Here is an 18,414-nt window from a genome sequence, read left to right as displayed (position 1 = left end):
CAAGTAAGGCGGCAGTAGTGTGGTGGTTAAGGAGCTGGGCTAGCACGTACTGTCTGCGCCTGGTAGCCTGAAAAGTTGTGGGTTCAACTCCCGGGCTCAATTCCCAGCTTCCACCATTGTGGCCTTTTGAGCAAGGCACTTACAGTAATCCCAAGTTGCTTCGGGGACAATGTAGCCTCCGTCATATGTCACTTTGGATGAGATGAACATCTGCTACATGAATACATGCACATACAGGCGAGAGTGTATGGAGGCACTGCAGGGAGGCATTAGCTTTAGGACACTGTAGCAGTGAGATAACGATGATGAAGAGGAGGCCTCGAGCGAGAGCGGACGAGACCCTACGGTCTTCACGGTCCCTATCAGCCGGCCATCTCAGACACCTGAGGGCAAAAACCTCCCCCTCCATCTCACTCCGCTCACAGACACACTGTGCGTAACACAACACAAGTTAAACCATGAGCTCAGAACAGGTTTACTTCCAATGTGTTGCAACAGACTAGCGTTAACAAGAGATAAATTGTGGCTTCGAGGATGCCTGAACATGCTATTTGCGCATTACATGAGCATACTTGCTGTGATGTCTCCTTGCTTGCTTGCATCCTGCACTGTAATGCACTTTAGTTTGCACTGTAATACACACTGCAAGTACATTGTTTTGTCTTTTTCTATAACCTGTATAAACAGATTACTATCAAATCTGTGATATGTTTGTTGATGGAGTTCAGTTTGTATATGTAATATGTCTGTATGTACAGTGTGTGTGTATTGTCTGTGTGCTGTATTTCAGAGGTGGGTGACAGATCAGAGTGCCAACCTCCTCGCTCTGTTTCATCTGGGAGCAGCTCCAGAGAGTGACAGTCAGATGGAGAATACAGCAAGCCACAGAGAGAGGGAGAGTCAAAAAGAATTAGACTAAACAAAAAAGGACTGTAGATCGGAAGATTAGATCTCTTCTCTTGAGTATGTGTGTGTGTGCATGCATGTGTGTGTGTGTGTGTGTGTGTGTGCACGCGTGCATATGTGTGTGTGTGTGTGTGTGTGTGTGTGTGTGTGAGGGAGGGAGAGTATGTGTGTCATAGCAGACAGTGGTATGCACAGAAGTGGAATTCCCAGCGTCCAGGAGCCTCTGTCCAGAGTGTCAGTGATAATGTTATGGGACAGCTGACCTGAATTTGTCTGGCTCGTCTCACATAAGCTTCCAGGGCAAAACAGGCCTTCAAATGTCCAGCACTGACTGACACTCAAGCTACCATTTCCATGTCACCACCACACTGGTACAGCATGGTCCAGACACATCTAGGCTGAGAAGAGTTTGCAGAGCAAAGACACATCTCTCTCTCTCTCCCCCTCCCTGTCTCTGTCCCCAGCGAAATAACTTCTGAAAATAACTTGAGCAAATATCTCCAAAAACAAATACACTGCAACTCCTCCAATCTAGAGGCTGAGAAGAGTTCTCAGAGCAAAGACACCTCTCTCTCTCTCTCTCTCTCTCTCTCTCTCTCTCTCTCTCTCTCTCTCTCTCTCTCTCTCTCTCTCTCTCTCTCTCTCTCTCTCTCCCTCTCCCTCTCTGTCTCTCCCCAGCGAAATAACTTTTGAAAACAACTTGAACAGAAATGTCCAAAAACAAATGCGCTGTTAGCTCCTCCAAGCTGGCACCCTCTCTGCTGGCAGGTCCATCTGTGCCATTCCTCTCTCAGCGCCGTCTCCGCCGAATCTGGACGCCTGGTCTTCCCCCGACTGGCGAGGAACAAACACAATCTCAGTGACCCGCGCCTGATCTCCGCCGCCTGCCAAACGCTACTTATGCCGGCCCGCGCCCGCGCGCCCGCGCTCGCTCTGCCAGCTCCCTCGGCCGCGGATGCGAGGCTCCTCTCCCCCCCGAGCGGGAATGCTGTCGGAGGGCAGCTCGGGATGACTGGGAGGCAAATGGGATATTGCGGAGAGAGAGCGGCGAGCATACTAGTGCCAATACGCACTCAAAGCACAGCGTTCATATTTCCAAAATGACCAGTGCTTCTCAAGTTTAACTAGCGGTGGGGGAAAGGCCAGGGTCAGGGCCATCTCGTCCACTCCGAAACGTTTCGCAAGCGAGGCATGTGGACTCTGCAGTCCACAAGCCGGTATGGGAGGAGCTTGGCCATTGGCTGTATGGCGAATCCCGAATAGTGGAAAGATCATGTTTTCCCATCTGAATCATAGAGAATGCATACATACAGTACAAAGTGCGGGTGTCATGTCTGCCGGACGGGAGTTTTCCAGTATTACCGCGCTGTCATGGTGCACCACAGGGGTTTATGGGAAAAAACACGTGACTGTAAAATGGAACAGTTCATTTCCAGTAAATGAAATGCACTTACGTAAGCCTGCATGAGGACTTTATACAGACGGTAATGAAAGCATAAGAGTCTGTCTGTCAGTCATCTCTTCAGGAGCACTCCAAAAGGATGGGTGCCAAGGCTGCACAAAATGGTCATTTTTAGGGGAACACAAGTTGTGTGTGTGTGTGTGTGTGTGTGTGTGTGTGTGTGTGTGTGTGTGTGTGTGTGTGTGTGTGTGTGTGTGTGTGTGTGTGTGTGTGCGTGTGTGTGTGTGTGTGTGTGTGCGTGTGTGTGTGTGTGTGTGTGTGTGTGTGTGTGTGCGGTGTGTGTGTGTGTGTGTGTGTGTGTGTGTGTGTGTGTGTGTGTGTGTGTGTGTGTGTGTGTGCATGTGTGGTGTGTGTGGTGTGTGTGTGTGTGTGTGTGCATGTGTGTGCACATGTAAGGTTTTGTGAGGTCTGGCCCGGCTGTCGCCGTCCATCAGGAGGGGCCACTGACGCCAGTGCCGTGGGGGGGGTCACATGAGAAGCAGGCATCTTCTCGGACGCCTCTTTCCCTCTGACACGGCGGCAGCCGTCGCCGTGGCGCTGCGCGGCGTAACCCCACCCCGCCACCAGCCGTCAGCCACTCCATCAGATTTAAGTTTCTAACCGCAAAAGTCGAGCCGACCGTCCACACTCCCATCACAGCGCAGGGCACAGGGCACTTCGGGGAACGGAACATGATCGACACAAGGTTACATAAAAAATATCATTACGCTCCTCTTGGAGACACGAGGGGGTGGGGGGGGGGGGGGGGGGGCACAAAACATAAAACATAAAACACATTCGATGATGTCAGCGACGGAGATTGTGTACTCGTATAAGCACAGATATACATTCCCAGCACGCATTTGACTACATATAACTCTGCTGCTTTTCAAACATTTACACTGCGCTGATATAGGAAGCTAATGCGGCGCTAATCTTATTAATAGCTGAGACTATATTTTGCCACCGATGCCTTATTGAGCTGACTAATGGCTCAAGGCCTCACTTCAGGCACAGCCACTCAGGCAAAGGAACGCTCTGTGTCCTTGATGGCTGCCCATGGGTTCTGGACAGAATAAACAGCAACAGGCAGGTTTATGGGAAGAGCAGGTCTATATAAAGGGCTTCAGACGACTCTGTTTATCTGAGAGCAGAGAGCCCTGTGCTGGTCAATATTTATCGGAACCGGAGATCTAAAGAACAGCACACTGGCCTTTAATCACCATTTTCCCACAGTGGAGACGAAACGTTTTAGTCGAGACCCCGGAGGAGTCTGACAGTGATTCATGTCTTGCTCACCTGCAGTAACGTTCGGGAATCAGAATCGGGGTTAATGGAGTTAATGTGCTCTCCCGGGGCATTTCATCTTTGACGAGGCACACGCCATTAAAGCGTTATTAAAGCGTTAGGGTCTAACGGTAGAGTGCTTCTATATCCCTCGGCTGTTTTCCCAGAGCCGGCGCGTTCTCTTGCTTGTTTGTTTGTTTGTTTGTTTGTTTGTTGTTAATGATTCCACTCTGCTATCTAAGAAAGAAACAACGGCAGGAAAAATTGTATCCAGTCTTGGAAATAAGCACTCACAGGAGAATTCCACACGCAGAGCACACTGCAACCGAAATAGCATCCAAGATAATTGAGTTTGAGCGAGGTGTTGGCTTCACGCTCTCTCTGCCATCCAGTCATTTACGCTGAATAATTAGCGCAGGATTTGAGATTAAACTCGAAAATGTGTTCCACTCCGACAGAGACCACCGATTACAAAGATCCTCCATATTCCTCCATTACAATAATAACGGACAATCACAACCACACATAAGACGTGGGCTAACGTAATGGAGGCGATATATATGAACAAGGAGTGCTTACAGTAATCTACTCGAAGTCATTTTCTATTTAATGGATATGGAGCACTCATTCATTTCACGCCTGAGCGGAGGAGAGAGAAAGGGAGGCTCTGGGGATGTCTTCCCCTCCCCGGGGCCCCCGCGCTCTGCAGGAAGCCAGCCGCCTGACGGAGAGAGGCTGAGAGGAAGGAAGGGTCATGACCAGATCACATGGCGTCTGAGGCTGTTGTTTTTTCCCCCTCATCTTCCTGCGCTGCTGCTGTGCAGAAGGTTTCTGTGTAGATAATGATGCAGGACGCTTCCTTTAGGGTCATCACGGAGACCCATTTAGCTCGGCTGCCGCACTGAAGTGGCCGCGCTGCCTGATGGATATCGCTGGTGGTCGACAAGCAAAGTCAAAATATTATTGCTACCAACGAGAGAGGCTCGTCTCAGGCACGACGGCTGTGTGTGTGCGTGTGTGTGTGCGTGTGTGCGTGTGTGCGTGTGTGTGTGTGTGTGTGTGTGTGTGTGTGTGTGTGTGTGTGTGTGTGTACGTGTGTGTGTGTGTGTGTATGTGTGTGTGTGTGTGTGTGTGTGTGTGTGTGTGTGTGTGTTGGTGGAGAGCGGAGCAAGCGGAGGCCCACCCTCTGCTGTGCTCAGTCAAGAGGAGAAAAAGAGGCTCTGATCACTCCTGGGACATAAAGAAGCTGCTGCACTATGAGGAACACTGGGATAGCAATGGCAGCCCTTTTCTGATGACTTCATCTCCCGCTGCTCTTAAAGGCCAAGAGCTGCAACACAACATCTTCTGAATGGCCACACAGCATAAGGCAACAAATGTTGCACTCGCAAGCGCCTGAAATACTTTCACACTAACTGCTTTATCGGAGCTTCCGTTCCAATCTCACAGATGGTGTCAAGCAACAATGAGATCATGGCTAATCATGCATTAGGAAGCATCAGTGAATGGTTTTGCCCTGCAGCTACAAGAGGCATGAGGAGACTAGCAGTAGGGTTATGGAGATGTCGTCTGACCCAACCCTGGTTCAGGGCAGTGCAGTGCCAGCCAGTGCGACTGCTTGAGAACAAGGGTCATGAGGGTCGTATATATACCCCCCTCTAGCCTCACTGGAGCCTCAGCATCAAAGGCCGCTCCACCACAGAAGATCACGTATCTGTGAAAGAGAGACACGTCGCTGTGCTGGCATCTGTGACATGGGACTGGGCCAGACAGGGTGACAGACAAACAGACAGAGAGACAGACAGACAGACAGACAGACAGACAGACAGACAGACAGAGAGACCGTAGAGACCAGAGGGAGAATGGGTAGGTGTGGTGTCATGGGAGATACCGTAAGCGTAGAGTTTCACCCCACAGTGGTGGCATTGCCACCTCAGCCCCAATATCCCAAACATCCAGACCTCTCACCTCCTTGACACCACTGAACCCGTCACACTCACACCCAGTGACACCCAACTGGGACCCGATCTTGACACCTGCCTCTCCCACCAGCTACCAGCAATGCCACAGCTCATCTGGAGCCAATAATCTCTCTCTGCCAAGCACACACTCATACACTCACTCCCTCATATCTCCTGCCATTGGTATTTAGCATAAAACAATGCAGAGGGAAGACTGTTCTGCTAATGTAGACTCTCACCATTCCCAAATAAAACACTCTCTGTTTAATGATTTTTTTTATTTTATTAAGACAAATTATCTGTGTGCTCCAGTGATCCGTTCTGCTCTACTCCGATGTTGTCTGCGTGTTTTGAGCATGTTTAGTGCGTGGAGATGCGCTCCGGGGAGGCCATGGCGGAGGTATTAAGCTAAGTGCCTTCCCTTGTTGGGGCCAGCGGGGCTTTGGCTGACCAGCGGAGCGGCTAATGAGGATAGAGAGCGGCGGGGGAGAATTACTGTGCGTGTCGCTGGTAATTACGGCCATCCGTAGTACCCCTGATTCCTAACACGGAAGAGTGGAGACAGCAAGCCCTGGGATGTGAAGGATGACCGGAGCCAGGGGCTGCTGCTACCACCACCACCACCAACCACCACGCTCTCCATGAATCGAAACGCTTCTGAGGGGATCTGATCAAATAGGGACTGTTCTTCTGAGGGCGGTTTTCCACCGAAAGCGAATCCAGTGCTGAACTGGTGCTGTTCAGAATTGTATGAACCGTGGTGCTATCTTGTGAACCAGCCCACATTTCTTCCAGCTTTTAACCGAACCAAGCATGCGCCATCAACAATGGGTGTTGCATGCAAAAACAAAACTTAACGAGATGCAAAAACAGAAGAATGATATGACCAGTTGTCCTATAAAAACAGCAGAAATTAACTGTTTAAAATGATAGTCAACGTCTGCAGTGTAATGCTAGTTGACTCGTTTTTTTTTACTCATGGCAACAGTTCATATGGACAGAAAACAGCCTTTTCCCCTCTGGATGGCACAATGACATGCCCCCTCCGGTACGCAGGGAAAAACAACTATTTTTTGGTTCAACTTCCGAACCAAGGTGCCTCATTCCGAACCAGCTTTTGTTTGGTGGAAATGCTCTGCTCTGAACGGTTCAAATGTTTGTTCGCGAACGGGAATAGAGCCGGTTCTCTGTCTGTGGAAAAGGCCTACAGTATATGTGCTGTTTGGATAATTTGGTAGAATTACGGATATTAAATGGTAGGAGAGGCAACTGCATGGCTTGATGTACAAATACATGCTGATTGACAGACACTTTTCTCAATGAGGGTTGAGAAAAAAAGGTATTTTTTCATGCATAATGCATTTTTTTCCAACTGAAATATTAATCTAAAAGAAAATTATTAGAAATGTGATTCTACAGAACATAAATGATGAATTTCAGTTCCATCATGTTATCAGTTAGGAACAGAACAAGAATCCAAGAGCATTCAAACTTGAAATGAACCATGACAGCATGTGGTAGTTTACTCAATTTACCACACAAATATATGTGGCCAAGATGAGCTCCTGGTATGTGAATGAAGCCATTCGTCAGATCTAATATCTCTACATCTACTTAATATGATATCTATCCAGTTTGGAAAAATATGTTGTTGGAATCATTGCCTTCCTGTAAGCTGTAATAGGTAACCAGCAATAGGGGGAAAAAATGAACAGGGCTTCCCAAGAATGTGTGCGCACTGGGACCACCGCAACCTCTGGACCATAATGAGTGGGGGATGGGGATTGAGACATATGTCTCTCATATACCCCAGGCAATGTTCCTGAGGGTTATAGGGTTTTATGACTCCTTGAGTAACGCATGTCTCTGGATCCCTGGCTTTTTTAAAAGAGCCTTGCGGGTGTTTTACCCAAGCATCTGCCTTCAATCAGCCACAGGCATGCTACAGCTGCTCTAACGCGCCTGTAGACCCGGCATCACCAACGCGCCGCTTTACTGTCCAAACGCCAAACCAAGGAGTGGACTCTACCTGAGAACAGTCCGTTCCTAATCAAGAAGAGTGGATCAAACCACTGGAGCTTCACCAACGTTTACACTAAAGAAAAGCTGCATTAGTGGCTCTATATAGTAGGCATAGTGGGGGACTTTGTCACTAGATCTCAGTAGTTTTCATACATGTGCCCATATCCTTGAGGAGATTTGGATCAACTTCCCTTACTAGTGTTTCAAAGCCTGCCTGCAAATGGCTAACTGCCTAAACCCTGATGCATATCTTAGTTTCCCAACACCCTGCGGAGACTCCGAGTGGATAAGTGGAGCGGCATTAACAAAGTGAACATTTCCGTTGCGGCACTTCAGAAAATGCCGCCGACTATTTTTTGTTTTTCTCAGGAGGGGGCCTGGTAGAGAAAAAGAGGTCCCCCTGTGAAGATCGTCTGCAGTAGGCCGTACACTGTGCTCCAATAAGACTGTGCTCTGCCATGTAAGCCATCCCTCTCTCTCTTTCTCTCTCTCCCTCTCTCTCTCTTTCTCTTTCTTTCTCTTTCCCTCTCTCTCTCTCTATCTTTCTCTCTCTCTTTCTCTCTACCTCTCTCTCTTTCTCTCTTTCTTTCTCCCTCTCTCTCTCTCCCCCTCTCTCCCTCTCTCTCTTTCTCTCTCTATCCTCCTCTCTCTCTCTCTCTCTCTCTCTGAGGCCGGCAGCCGGCAGTTGCTGCACTAAGGAGCCCTAATGAGAGCAGTAACGAGTGTAATTTAAACAGGAGCTCACATGTGCTGCCCGAGTGGTCTGTGGATGCATGGGGAGTGTTGGGGGATGGGGTAGTGCTAGTTAGGAGAGGCTCGTTGGGCGGATGGCGCTGCATGTCCACACGTTTTATTACGGGAGCCCAACATTAGTGCAAGCCCCCCCTGCCCGCACCGGGTTTAGCCCACTCCGTGTTGACGACGCTAAAAGCAAACGGCTATTTTCTTCTCCGGGCTTGTTTGAAACATGCCAGTCACCTGACCACTCATAAAAATCAAGAGACACCCAGGCTCAGAGGTGTTTCAAAGAGTCTCTGAAAGATGAGCACTCTTTTAGAAGACGAGACGGATCTGTAGTGATTTGAGTCCGATGCGAAGCGCGGCCGGCGACCCCGGAGGTCTCACCAGGGCTGTGGCGCGCGACGTGCGGATCCCGCTAGCGCTCAGGGCTTCCCGTTCGGCCGGAGCTATTTGCGACCGAAAAACTCACTCTTCTGGCCCTCAGTCTGAGCCACACAGCTCTTTCTGAAATCCCTTTCCCTTTTTATGAAAGCTGTGGTGTTTATCTGCTATTCTTAGTGTGGTGTTTATGCATACGATACACCTCCCACGTCACCCACCCCAACCCCCTCCTCAGGCTCTGCTAAAGGGAGGTCTGGCCGCCTGGCGGTTGGAGGGGCACCGCGGGGGCTTCTCACGTCCCTCTCCTCAGCTGTTTGGCAGAGACAGCGTGGCTCCACACCGCCTGACCACAGGCTGATGGGAGGGGGGTGGGTGGTGGGGGGGGGCTCCAAATTTAAAGTGCCGTCCCAGCACCGAGACCCAGCAGGGGAGGCAGCCTCCTCGCTCCACCACCGGACTCCAGTGTGAGCGAACCAACGCACCAACGAGCCAATGAACGAGCGAACCAACGCTGAGGAGCGCCTGTCGAGGAGTCCCACGTGAGGTGCGGACGGGGCGCAGGCCGCCTCCGTCCCAACCCCTACCCCTCCACCACAGGAACGCAGGAGTGACGGGACGCCTGACAGAACCAAGATAGAGCCATCCCATCCCCACACTCCACTTCATCAACACCACTGTCCAAGTGACAGCACACCAATCACATGCTTTTCGGGAGATCCGTGCCCACACGCCTCGAGTCTGAAAACGCTAACCTGACTCGAATAAAATGTGAGAAGCGGTGTAGGGTTAGTTCCTATGGGCGCGTGGGCTGTCTTTAACCCATGCACACTGCGATAGGAATTCGAGATTGATCTCTCGTGTCAAAGCGTGGAGACTTTGCGAATCCAGAGCAGAGGCATGTGCATCACGCCCCGCAGGCCCGCGGCCGCAGGTACAGGTCTGGCCTTGAGCTCTGCCAAGCCGCCACTGTCAATGGAAGCATTTACGGGCACTTTATAAATGTCAGTGCGGCGCACATGCTGGTGACGCGTACCAATGCGTAAATCTTGTCGGAGGGCCTTTCTGTCATGGCGCTGAAATAAAGCCATGCCCCTGGCAGGAACGTGGCCTTAGCTCCGCCGCTGGAGGGTGGAGGGTGGAGGGTGGAGGATGGGGCTGGGGGTGGGGGTGGGGGCTCGGAGAGGGAGTTTTGGTTTTCTCGGGCGACCAAGGCGAATGGCAGGGGAGAAGTAAGTGCAGAGAAATACACCTCACACACGTTCAGCAAGGATCTCCATCCATCAACCGAGGTCTGGTGATCGCATTGCAACAGCCAGGCAAGCATCAAATAGGTTTGCAACTTTACGAAAGTACAAAACGCTGAATAGAAATCAGCATTTCACTTTTGAGAGGTCAAAAGCGTCGAGGACATTAGCAAGCATGCTGCTGCTGCACTACGCTGCCTTGAGACATGCCCTAGCCTAGCGCTTGGCCCTCTTAGCGCCCACTCCTCCTCCATCCGTCTCAGCAGTGCGGTGGACCGAGTCTACAGCCAGGCCCACACATGGTACCTAGTTAACCTATACATTTCTGCTAAAGGTGCCATCCATTATACATCGAAGGCACAATAATACAGCATACGCAGTCAGCAGGGCACTTGCTTGTGCGTGGTGCACTGACTGGTCTAGACGGATATAATTGGAAACACCCCCGCTTTGTTTCAACTGGGCAAGAAAATATCTTTCAGGCAGACTTCGACAAAGGCTTTTGTGGCTGTCTCTGTAGTTGGGATGATACGGTGCAGGATTGTGATGTCATTTCCTACCAAGGCATGTGTGTGCAGCGGGATAGCGGACAGAGAAGAACCAAACCGTCACGGCAACATCTGCCGGATAAGAAGCACCAACGCCACACTTCCAGGATTTGCCAGAGGGCAGTAAGAGAGAAAAAGAGAAAAAGATGTGCTAGCCACAAACAGTGCTGAGTGTGTGTTTGGGAGAAATGTATGACAGAACATACAGTATTTTAAATATTGCTCTTTATATATTAAAAATGCTAAAACTAAATAAAATTGGTTATAAATGAGTTAAGAGGTTCTATTGTGATCATAGCATATGTTTAGAGGGAATCAAGTCATGAATTGTACAAGTCCAAATTGTCATGAAAATCTAGTTTCATGAAAAGATCATTTCGGTCCACTAGAACATACTGTAACTGCAAGAGAATTTTGATGTTGTCATGGCACTAATAGAATGGCTTGTTACAGTTTCCTATGACCACTGTGTTTCTGTTAAATGAAATGGATTACATTGCATGACATAGTTTCCAATGGGACGATTTGTTGATCACTTTGCAGGTCTACGTACAGTAAATGTTTCGTTAAGCGACTGTCATGCAAACTGTCTCAAAGACTCCAACGCAGACAGCCATATAGTTTTCCACTCTTCCAGGCACATCTAGGCTTAGAGGAAAGTCATCTACATTTAGAGGAAAGTCATACTGAAAGTCTAACGTCTGCACTGCTATGATGACACATTGCTGATTCATGGTGCATCATGACTCGCATCCATGCTGAATTCAAGCTTAAATCAAGTGTAAAGTGAAACCCAGAGGCAGGGTCATCCAGGAACAGCACAGAGCTCAACTCAGAGTTCTCGTCTGAGCTACAATCATATGTTCCCAACATGAGCAATGTGTGTGTGTGTGTGTGTGTGTGTGTGTGTGTGTGTGTGTGTGTGTGTGTGTGTGTGTGTGTGTGTGTGTGTGTGTGTGTGTGTGTGTGTGTGTGTGTGTGTGTGTGTGTGTGTGTGTGTGTGTGTGTGTAGGTTGTGGGTAAGTTAGATCATACCTACTAGTGCTGGGCCATTTGGGCTGCTGTTTGTTTTTATGCTTGTTGTTACCATCAGCTGTAGGGTTTGATGAGAAACCTTTCGTACACTCTGCTCTACGCATCACATCCTAGCTTGTGTGAGCAGCTGGATTGAGCCATTTCGTTATGTAACTGTAATAAGAGTGGATGCTTTTTGACTGCAATGCTTTTTGTGTGTGAGGATTTTTGACTGCAATGCTTTTTGTCTGTATTGATTTTTGACTGCAATCCTTTTTTGAGTGTGATGATTTTGGACTGCAATGCTTTTTGACTGTGATGCTTTTTGAGTGTGCTTTGCTTTGATTGCTTGTTGCTTACCTACGAAGCCATGTCAGACACCGCCATTCTAAGCGAGCTTCTTCTCAGCGATTACTGTTAAAACACAGAAAAAAAAGAGGTGTCTTGGTTACAGAAACATTGTGAAGAGCCTAGGAAATAACCACAGACATCCTCCGTTGAGACACAAAAATAAGACACTTTTTTGGAGAAAGAGTAAAATGTACTGGAAGAGGCTCCAGAAGATAATACATCTGACAGATGGTACAGCAACCCACCCAGGAGGCTGTGCTTCCCACTCCCCAGACCCACACCTCCCCGCCGCTCTCTCTCTCTAAGTCTGGCCTGCGGGCCTAAACTAAGTGAGGCACTTCTGATGGCCGGCGCAGTGTTTTCTTTTTGAAACTGGACCATGCTGACCCACATTCTGCAGGGTTATATAAGGTATCTCTCTTGACGTCTAAACCTCTACATCCACAAACAGAGCCATTCTCGGACTGAGGCCCCAGCATCTTAGCAATGTTGAAAAACAAAATGCTTTGCGCTCTGACTAATTGGGCTTTCTACGTATGCTCAAATTAAGAACAACAGCATCCATCACTGCTGTATAAGCTCCAAGGACAACTTACCACAACCAGACAATACACGACTATCGAAAGAAACAGCTTGTTAGGAAGGATAGATGATTACAGCAAGAGCTATGAAGGTTAGTGTAAACGTAATGGTGAATTATTTCCAAACCACTCCATTTCTGTCAAAACACTACCCTGCATTTTTCTGATTCAATAGGCCAGCCGAGGCAAAGGTGAAAATGTCAATTACCAGCGATTTAGTCGCTTCACACAAAATGGCAACAACTCTTCTCATTTTTTGATGGCTGTTGCTTCTGAGGGGATCAGGCCACTTTTAACATCCATTCAGAAAGTCTCTCTCCGAGAGACTGAGAGCAGAGATGCGGTGGCCACTTTGGCGGATTTATGATCTATAGCTCTCCACAGCTTGGCTAGGTTTGAGAATGCATACGTGGACAGCCTATTGAGAGAGCACCGGGGCCTTAAAAGCTGTCATTATGCTAAAAGAGACAGAGCGCCCCGCCGTCAACACACAAACACTTCAGCGCTAGTGTGGAAGGCTAATCATTTAAGTGAATTACTATACTCCAATGTCAAACGGCAAACTAACACTGACTGAGAGAAAAAAAAATGATTACCTTGGCTTGAATAATTACCTCGCATGGTAGTAAATTTATACTCTCTCTCTCCCTCTGTGTACTGTAAAGTCGACCTACCCAAGCTTCTTCACAACTGAAAAGGAAAGTCCACCAGTATCATCTTACCTCTGCATGACATAAGACACGCACCAAAAAGTGGATCTGCCATTGATTTTAAGGAAAAGAAAAAAAAAACACTACAATACCAGAGCAAGAGGAACCGCAAACTCTCACTGTGCAAATCACAGTGCGACTCAGTTCAACCTGTGGCTTTCTGGAGGAATGCACTTTGCATGGACTTTGGTGATATACGCTACAGACGTATGCAGTCGTGGTAAATATAGCACAGGGTTTGCATATCCTGAATTCTAAAAATTCAGATGGGATGGCTCTCGCAGCTCATGCGGTGGATAGTCAGGACTATCTGACTCACTCAGGCCTGCTGCACAGATCAAATGGTGGAGGTGCAACATGTCTGTCTGCTGTGCAATGCCATGTGTCTTGGTTGCTTTTGCTTCAGATTTTGGAAGCTTGAAACCGTTTTATTTGTTTTTTGACCAAAGTTTATTCATCGCAGACCACAGAGTCATCAACACTTTTCTGAGATTTAAAACCTCCCTACTACATAACAAATACTCTCTACTACAGTACACTAGCAAACAGACCAGACACCCCACATCCACCAAAAACACTGTACTATAGAGAATTACATTCAGACTCAAATATCCCCTTCCAAATTCAAAAGTTCTAATAGCTTTGGAGAGTTCCATCTACACATGGATGACTAATGATGTGTGGCTATTTCTCTGAGGGTGTCTAATGCAAAATTTGCTTTGGCAAATGAATGATCAGATATAGATGCTTCTGAGTTGGGGCAAACTAATCACTGATGATAAGTCTACATCCAGACTAATCCTTTCGTTTTAAAACACTGTTTCATTTGACATTAGTACTATAACTAGTAGTGAAAGTCCAAGTGAGTCACAGAGAGTTAAGACACATCAGAGTCACAAGGTCCAATCAGAAAGGGAAGAAGGGGTTCTACTGTACGTTATCACTTTCACATATTGTCCACATTAAACGTTTTCAGATTAATACAGGGGCCGAAAGCATTTTTCCAATCATTCTGTCTCGGGAGCCCGGAAATGTCAGCGTAGTGCAGATGATGAGATGTGCAAACAAACAAACAAAAAAACAAACAAAAAAAAGTGTTTTAGACTGAAATGGAATCTGAATAGCGTGGATTCAGTCCTGCATGCAGGGCACTGCACCATCAGGCCCATAACCTCACCCCATAGTCTAGTGATCCATTCTGAGACAATGCTTGTGGGCACACTTCTTGGGTACAACATGTACACTCTGAATCTGTTCAGACACTTATCTCTGTCCAGTGGCACCCAGCCCCTATCATTCTGCCCCTGAGACAAGAACACAACACTGCTGGTCAAAGGGGCACACCCCATTTCACAGTGCAGCTCTTCCCACCCAGTCAAGGCGAAACCAAACCACACCAAACCACTAATGGGAGTTGTTATTGGGCAGAGACCTCAAGCAGCCTGTGGTAATTGGGCGTGACGGCAGATCAGGATCACTCATGCACATGTGCTCCCTTTGATCCGCGTGCCAATTTGTGTCCTAGGTACTGTAGCGACCTGAACAGAGAGGGTGTTGCTGTGGACAAGCCCTTAGTAAGTGAGTAATTATCTGCTTATTATTACGCAATGCACTTCTCTCTCTCTCTCTCTCTCTCTCTCTCTCTCTCTCTCTCTCTCTCTCTCTCTTTTTCTCTCTCTTTCTCGTTCTCTCTCTCTTTCTCTCTCTCTTTCTCTCTCTCTTCTTTCTCACACCTCCACTTCGAGTTCCTTAGAAGCATGAAGAAATGTGACAGGATGATTTCATAATTCTAGAATAAACCGTGTAAATAGTTTCAGAAGCATGCTTGTCTGGACGACTGCCAGGGAGCGACCAACGCTTCACGAGTTGTTAAGACATTGAACTTGACAATGGTATAATTATGCAGGCTGTCTCTCTCACTCCGATCTGTCTGATTTACAAGCTTGCAAGCTAGAGTAATAATGTAAGCAATCAAAGGCATGCATTACTGTATGTTTGTATGCATTTCTGAGGCCAGCTTTGCTTTTCAAATGATCGAGTATCTTCAAAGATGGCCCCCAACTCAAACACAAGCACAGACACCAGTCCAGCAGTGATTAAACATTCCGAGTGAGTCTGTGAAGACGCCTAGTCCTTGTGGTTTTCCAAGAGTCTGAGAGCTAGAGCTACAGTCACCTGAGGCTAAGCCTTTATAGCCATGCTTGTACAAACAGCTCTGCCTTTAGGTCAGTGCCACTCTCTCTCATATTCCTGACATTGCGTGAGTTATTACTAAGGTGTTTTTTTTCCATCAGTGTACTTACAAGTCTTTATTTCATTTGGGACATGAATCAATATGAGGTAATGCTGCAGGTGAAATGTGTTATGCAAACAAAGCAAGTCTCTGGTTTGAAGGCTAGTGTGTGTTTCTCATTCCCCTCAACGCTCTCATACTTTGGACAGCGCTTTCACTGGGCACATCCAGCCCCAACTGTTAGGGCTCTTCCAAAGTGCGCTTTATCTGTTCATGTTCTGTGGATGTCCTTGAACACAACTCCAGCAGTTCTGTGATCGTTAAAAGGAGAAGCTATTGAACAAAAATAATTAGAGTATGAGTCAAAGCTGTATTTTCATCACAAAGTACCTCCCTCTACAAGCAGCTCTACAGACGGATTGAGGACTGAGTCATGAGTGTTCTTCTCCCAGGACCACATTGTATCCAGAGTGCTAATAAAGACCTGCCCCTCCCAGCATCCCTGACCTGTCCTACTATGTGCTGCTGCTGACACAGACACACACCAGGGAAATTAACAGAGCCCCTCTGTCATCACACTCTCTCTCAGCCCAACATCAGATGAATGTTTCTTCTCACCCATACGGCACAAACACACACACACACACACACACACACCCTCCCACACCCTCCCACACACACACACACACACACACACACAGACATGCCTTTCGATCACAGCCTGGCAGTGGTCAAGAGGGTTGATACAGTGAATACCTTCGGACGCGGCGAGAGTGCGAGCGCTCATGTGGACATGAGGGACTGACCAACAGAAATAACTCAACAGGAAGTGGCTCCGGCGTCCACTCCTCACCTCACCGCCCCCTGAGCTGACCAGTCCTGAGGGCACCTTCTCCGCTCCCTACCCCACACACACACACGCTATCCGCTACCATTGTCGTAGCCATGGCAACTACTTTAAATACAGCAAGGCCGCTCGCTCCACAGTGGGCTGAAGCAGGCGATAATTCCAGCATCTCATTTTGCCTAACTTGACAAACAAAACAAAGAGAGCCTCAGAAGAGTCAGTTCATGAAGAGACGGTATTATGCTGACGCTAACGCACTTGAATAAACAGTAAACACAGAGACAGACACCACCACATCATCTTCCACAACCACTGTGTGGTGTTCTTTGTGTAATGATGACTCTATGGCTGTGCCAGTCTTACGAGACATGCTGAAACACTTCCCCTATCTTCCCTTTTGTAACACTGTGTTTTTGGGAGCAGGGCAGCACCCACCAACAGGGTGTTTTCCCAATGTAATTAAGGAGATGGCTGCTGGCTCAAGGCCTCCATACAACACCACCACTCCTCTCACGGTCTACTGACGCCCGTGTACACACAGGCGGTGAGCACCTCCTGTGATTTCCTTTAAACTGTCAGAAGATGTACTGCCTGGGCTTGGACAGGAAATCTGTCCGTTAAGAATCCCTTTGTGAGTGATTAAACTGTGCTGGGATGGTAAACACACGCTTAGCTGCCCTCTCGGTGTTTACATCTTTCCAGGCATCTGCAGCTATAATTAAAAAATAATTATCTGCATTCAACACCCCCCCTTCTCTCTCTCTCTCTCTGTAGTCTTTAAATTAAGCCATGTGTTTTGACTATCCTTCACATCCTCGACAGCACGTTGCACAAGCATGGCCTCAGCAAAGCCTCAGAATGAAGAACACAGTCCTTTATTTACACCGGTGGTTTGCAATGCACTTTCACCAATCTCCAACACCAACATGATCATAACCCACAACCAGCCTGCCTGTGGAGTCTCGGAGTGGGCCTGGGCAACAGGTAGGCCTGTGGGGTCTCGGAGTGGGCCTGGGCAACAGGTAGGCCTGTGGGGTCTCGGAGTGGAACTGGGCAACAGGTAGGCCTGTGGGGCCTCGGAGTGGACCTGGGCAACAGGTAGGCCTGTGGGATGGCCGGGGAGATGGCAAACAGGAAGCCACATGGGTGGTCTGTGCATTCCTGAAGTCTGCCGCTGCTGGGATGACCACAGCAGTTCTGCCCCACTGCTGGGATGACCGCAGCATCTCTGCCCGCTGCCGATCGGCTCCAGCTCCAGCTCCATGGCCACAGCCGGGTCTGGAAATGCAGCACTGAGGTTCCGCCCATCTAGCACATCGCCCAGAAGGCGCTCGCTGCTGCCCTTTCGGCATTTCCTTGATCTCTGTGACCTTCAATGTTTACAAACAAATGGTTTCAGGGTTTACTTTGGCTACGTTAATGGAATATGATAAAAGCTGTGTTCTTTTCCCCCCCTTTTTGTCCTCTGTTGACTACTGCCCCTAGGGTCTCATCAAAATTTACAATCTCCTCTCTCTCTCTCTCACTCTCCTCTCTCACTCTCCTCTCTCTCTCTCTCTCTCTCTCTCTCTCTACCGAGAGGGTATTAAAGGGCAAAATGAGCATAGTTTCCCACTGTAAAAGGATGTGTGTGCATGTGAGTGTGCGTATGTGTGTGTGTGTGTGTGTGTGTGTGTGTGTGTGTGTGTGTCTGTACATGTGTGTGTGTGTGTGTGTGTGTGTGTGTGTGTACGTATGTGTGTGTGCATGTCTCTGTGTGAGTGTGTGTGTGTGTGAAGGGGGGGGGCTTGAAACTCCCACAGCAGCACAGCTGTTGAAGCTGACTAAACAACAACACATTCATCTTTGCCAGTTTCCACAAAACAATTTCCATCTCGAACCAGGAAAAATCACGGGGAGCATGAGCGAGACAGGGGGTCAGACCGGGCAGAGAGAGGCAGCGGAGCGAGACAGGGGTTCAGACATACTGGGTGGAGAAACGGCGGCGGTGGTGAACAGACAGGATGGAGAGTTTAGACTGAACAGGTCATCCTCGGAGAATGATGGTGGGAGAAAAAAAAAAAAAAAGTTGGCCCTGCCCAAACGGCTGAGTCATACCTGGGACGGAGACCTGAGAACGTTCCCAAAAAACACTCATCTGGGAAATC

General features: G+C 48.4%; 1 protein-coding gene across 1 annotated transcript in view; it reads right to left on the bottom strand.

Moving 5' to 3' along the window:
- LOC134064222 (serine/threonine-protein phosphatase 2A regulatory subunit B'' subunit alpha-like) overlaps positions 1-18,414 on the bottom strand; it is a 73,845-nt gene that overhangs the window by 46,173 nt on the left and 9,258 nt on the right. The window contains exon 2 of the mRNA XM_062520061.1: positions 11,906-11,959. The gene's annotated coding sequence lies outside the window, so the exon portion shown is untranslated. The remainder of the gene's footprint in view (positions 1-11,905; positions 11,960-18,414) is intronic.

This window comes from Sardina pilchardus, chromosome 2, assembly GCF_963854185.1.
Source record: "Sardina pilchardus chromosome 2, fSarPil1.1, whole genome shotgun sequence".
NCBI classification, from domain to species: domain Eukaryota; kingdom Metazoa; phylum Chordata; class Actinopteri; order Clupeiformes; family Clupeidae; genus Sardina; species Sardina pilchardus.
The sequence above is the reverse complement of the archived record's forward strand: the minus strand, read 5'-3'. Positions and strand labels throughout refer to the sequence as shown.